Consider the following 6,000-nt stretch of genomic DNA (forward strand, 5'->3'; position numbering starts at 1 on the left):
ATGTATAAGTATTAAATATAAAAGATATGTTAAAATTTACATAATTAATAAATTATAATATTAAAATATTAAAAGTAAATACAAGATAAGAATATAGTTGTTGTAGTAATATAATTATCACTTTCATTATTATTATTAATGTCAATATTAATATTTGTATTATTAATATTATATAATACATAGACATAAAAATTGAAACATAAAACTTATTATATGTTAAACCTTAATTGTATTATCATTAGATATTATTATTATTAAAGACACTATTATTTTTTTTATCATTAATAAACTTATTATCATTTTATGATTTTTGTATCATTATTACTTTTTATTATTATTGATATAATTATTACTATTATTATTAAAATATTTATTAATTATTAATATTAATTAAAAAAAAAGTCAAGAACTAGTACCATTCTGTTGCACATCTTAATCCAACTTTTTCAAATTTTGTTTTCTGTCTGTAATCTATTAGATGTCCACTTCAATTTCATTAGAAAACAAGAATTAATCTGTATAAATGATCTCCTACAATTAGTAAGAGAATTACAAACCAAAAACTTAGAAAATAAGCTCGTATCCTCTGTTCTTCACCTTTTTAACCATATTTTGATTTTGAATGAATTTTCAAAATGTAATAATACAGTCTTGTTAGGAATCGTCTATCTAAACTATCTGTAAGTTTTCAATCCTCAATTCTTTCTATCGAATTCTAATTTTGAGGTCAAAGTTTTGGGTTTTAAAAGTCAACTAAGTGTTCTTGATTCAAATTCGAATTTGTTTTGATGTTTTCAGGTAATTTGATAATCCATAAAGATTATAGGAATGATTTGCAACACAATTCATGTTGTAATCATAACCTATAACATTCTTAATCTCAAAATCAATTTTTGAGTTCATGAGTTCTTGACAGTGATATACACTAACTTGAATTCGAAAAAAATTTCAAAAACTAAAAATGCAGAGTTGTTAGGAATCATTTACTTAAACTTTTTGTAAAATCTCAAGTTCCAATTCTAAATAACGAATTCGAATTTGCGAGTCAAAGTTTCAATTTTAAAAAGTCGACTATTGTTCTACAATCAAATTCGAGTTTTAATTGATGTTTCTGTTAAAATTGATGATTCACAAAGTTTTTAAGAATGATTTGAAACATATTTCATGTTGTAAAGATTGTCCAAAACGAACTCAAAATTGAAAACATTAATTTTTTTTTAAGAAGCTACCAGCTTCAGCAGTAGCTTTTTTTTCCAGTTTTTTCTCAATTTTTTTAATTACAAGAACACTTTTATTTTTTTGTTACATGTTGTTTACAAGTTATAAATGAAAACCCGAATTTGTTAATTTGATTTTTAAAGTTCCATGGTTGAATGGATTTAAGGTAGAAGATGAAGAAGATGATTCAAGTTGAAATAGATATTAGATTATTTGGGTTGTATAATAAATAAGAAAGACATGAATGGCAGAATGGTTAAGGGTGTTTGTGGGTGAGCGAGAGGTCTCGGGTTCGAGCCCTGTTCGGGACATGTTTTTTTAGAAAAGCTTTGGAAGGTAGATTTCATTACCAAAATTATTATTATTATTATTGTTATTGTTACTAAAATTATAATTTTTATCATTATTATTATTACTAATATGTGTATTATTACTATTATTATGATTAGGATTATTATTATTATCAAAATAACACAAACTGTTGTTATTATTATTCATATTAGTATTAGTATCATTATGTACTTATTAGTATTATTAGAATCATTATTAACATATGTATTATCATTATTATCATTATCATTTTTATTATTAGTATTATCGTTAGTAATAAAGTTATTATTAGTAGGACTATTATTAGTAAATCATTAATATCAAAACTATCATTTTTTTAAACAAATAAATATTTTGTACATAAAATATACATATTACATATACTACAATTATATTAATATTTCACATAACTATATATATATATATATATATATATATATATATATATATATATATATATATATATATATATATATATATATATATATATATATATATATCAAACCTATTAACATTATACTTACATATAACAAACTATTGATTTTTAGATATAACACTAAACATATATGTATATATATAGATATTTTAAAATAACTAAATGAATAGATAATAATTATTTTAAAATAATATATATAACATGTAAGTTAAGAATTAAAAAAATATATATATAAGTGAAGTATACGTTTTTAATAGAATTTAGTATAAAATTTATATAAACTACAAACACATAGATAATATGTAATCAATAAAGAAAATTATGTGATTTCCTTTTACTCTTTATATTTTTGGGACTGAGAATACATGCACTGTTTTTACAACTGCTTTATTAAATTCTTTTTAAATATATTTTGAACTGATAATACATGAAATGCTTTTATAAATGTTTGACGCGTTATGACACAAGCAAAACATTCCTCGAATGAATTATTATGCAGACATAAATTCTGTTGATTATGATTGAATTAGTTGGACGTGATAATTGCCACTAATTGATGTGAATATTTTCCCCTGATTATTATTGCTTGGTAACTTAAGAATTAGAAACGGGTATGGCCCTAATTCACGCGAATCCTAAAGGTAGCTACCGGGTTTAACACCCCCACCCAGAATGTTCACTAGACGGAAGAGCTATTGGGCGTGGTGTTTAGTACTTCGAAGTTTATATATTATACAGATGAGATGTTCTGTTTTGGGGATATTATTGATGCGCATTATATGTTAAGGTCGATTACCATGTTGGGCAATGAAAGCAAAGTGAATGTTATGTATCGAGAGAATAATTTTTATACACAGGTTATGTGTATTATTTTTGTGCACAAGATATGTGTACGGTTATTTAAAAATCGCGAGGCAACCTACGGGGGAGAAAAGAATACGAACCTACTCTGCCAAGCATTATGAAAAATATTTCGTACACGAGATAGGTGTACTGCGTTTAAATCTCGTGGTCTATCAAAATGATGAATTTTATTGTTTTATGATAAACTTATGAACTCACAAACCTTTTGGTTGACACTTGAAAGCATGTTTATTCTCAGGTATGAAAGAAATCTTCCGCTGTGCATTTGCTCATTTTAGAGATACTACTTAGAGTCATTCATGACATATTTCAAAAGACGTTGCATTCGAGTCGTTGAGTTCATCAAGATTATTATTAAGTCAATTATAGTTGGATGTATTATGAAATGGTACGCATGCCGTCAACTTTCGATGAAAAGAAAGTTTGTCTTTTAAAAACGAATGCAATGTTTGTAAAATATATCATATAGAGGTCAAATACCTCGCAATGAAATCAACTATTGTGAATCGTTTATAATCGGTATGAACGGGTCCTTTCATGTAGCATGATCTTTATAGTAGTGTAACTGTATTAACTACGAATTAACATATTATGCATCTATCAGGGGTGTTAGAACAATTTTTTTGAGATTCTTTGAAGGTTTATTTAGTGATTTTGCCCAAATTCATGTGATGAAACAATTGGATAATTTCTCTATGGATTCATTATTTGTTTAGGTACCTTTCCTAACAATTTTTTTATGTCTTTCAAAATTTTTGATCGGTATAGTATTTGTTTTTGTTTTTAACATTTTTAGGTGACAAAAATTAGACAAGCAAGCGGTATAAGGAAAACAATCCGAGGCAAGTACCAGTAAGGGAAGCACATATAACAACCCTCATATTTTCATACCTGAATTGACTAATTTGACTATAGGGTTGTTATCCATACGTAATATATAATTAAATTTGACATTGATCAAATATTTATTTTTAGTCGACACTTTTTGTTAACTAAAGTTTACACTAATTATATAAAATAACTTTAGTTAATATTAATATTAATGCGTATTATATTTAAAACTATATGAAACATAATTATTAATTAAATGATAAGTTATTTTAATCATTATATATATATTTTTAGCTTATAAAAAAAGAGATTTTTTTTATAAATTAAATAATGAGCCCATGAATTTTGACTAAATATTTTCAAAAACAAAAACTTATTAAAAACATTTTTAACATGTTTTTTTTTTGTCAAAATTGGCACCTTTATTTTATTTATATTTTTTCTTTTCACCAACCATTTTTTTCCTATAAATACCCACTTTCATTTCATAAAAACTTGTATCAAATCTTTGGAAAAACTCTCTCACAAACTTGGGAAAGTACTTGAGGTATTTTCTATATTTTTTATCGAATTGCTTTTATTTTTTGTATATTCTTTAAAAATTCAAATTTAATATATATAAATTAGTTTTACATGTTATAATTAGTATTATAAGTATTATGATGTATAAAAATAATTTTGATAATTTATAGAATATTATTTATAATTAAATACGAATTATGTAGTATTTAAACATAAAAACAATATAAAATTCCTAATTAAATATTAAACAGTAATAAAAATAATTATAATTTTTTTGAGATTATTGTACTTTTATAAACAAGCAAAAATTATAAAAATTAAATAAATGGGACGATTAGTATTTAAAAAGAATTTACTTTTGCATTATTCTAAACCGAGAGAAATAATAAAGAAAATACAAAATAAATACAAAAGTGTATTAAATATTTTTATAAAATTTTTTATGATTAGTAGCATCACTATATACTTTAAAAAAATAGAAAAATTAATTTTAAATTATTTTTCCTATTTATTTAATTATAGGCCAATTACAATGGTTAAATAATTAGAAAACATTAAATAAATAATATTTTGATATAAAATTTGATTTAATAATTTTTATAACATTTTTACATAATATAGAACCTGTAAAAAATATAAAATTATTTATTTAGGTCAATTTAATATTTATTACCTAATTAAATTTGATTAATATAAACCGAGTATATATATAAAGAAAAGTGGGAAATAAATACAAAAACTTGATAAAATTATTTTTATAAAATATCCTACTGAATTGTATAATTAACTAAGTTTATAAAAATTATAAATATAATATTTAATGAATTAATATTCGAATTAACATATATTATTATGATTTTCGATTAACATAAGTATATTACATATACTAAATTAATATTATTATTATTATAACTTACGGTTAATAACTAAGTATACTATATAATAAAGTATAATGCTGATAATGTAAGTTAATAACAATACATTATTAATAAACACTTATTTTATAACTATACTAATTTAATAATAATAACTTATAGTATATAATATAAGATAATCAAATTGTTAATACATTAATAAATATAATATAACATATATAATAACATATAAACTTAAAGTGAAGGTTAATCAAAGATAATGTACAATTAATGTGAACTTCATCGCTATTCACGGTAGTAAGTGAATGATGTCTAGGTTGCCATTTATGGGTAAGCTTGTGGATCTCGAATGCCATGACTTAGATTCTGGTCAAGAGTCCTGGGCCCCCGGTTACATGTGGTCATTCCTGACTTATTTGATAGCAACGAAGTTTGAGTAAAGTTATACAACGTCTTGCTAAAGATTAACCCGAACTTTCTAAAATTGGAAAATTACTATAAGTGGAAACTTTCCATAAATAGTAACCTTCCGAAAATGGAAATTCTTTAGTGAACCATTACTATCAATATAGTACTATATACTATTGTCTGTTAGGCAATGTCTGATCATACGTTCTATCTCTAGGTTGAGATCTCGGTCACGTCCTTCCGTTCAATTCTTTCGTGGAATACTCTTTTGTGCTACTAAGGTGATTTTCATAGCCCCACTTTTACTGTTTACTTAACTATTTATAACTTTTGAGGTGAGACACATGCTTGCTTTATAACTGTTTTACACTTAGACACAAGTACTAAATTGTTAACTATGCTGTCATGCTTTGATTCATGCTAAATCTCTACCGTAATATCATCAATTGCTACATTTAAATGCAAACTTAATTATTGTGAGTAGGCCTATTGAGAGTAACGTCTCTAACCATTCGA

The sequence above is a fragment of the Rutidosis leptorrhynchoides genome, chromosome 9, assembly GCF_046630445.1.
Source record: "Rutidosis leptorrhynchoides isolate AG116_Rl617_1_P2 chromosome 9, CSIRO_AGI_Rlap_v1, whole genome shotgun sequence".
Classification (NCBI taxonomy): Eukaryota; Viridiplantae; Streptophyta; class Magnoliopsida; order Asterales; family Asteraceae; genus Rutidosis; species Rutidosis leptorrhynchoides.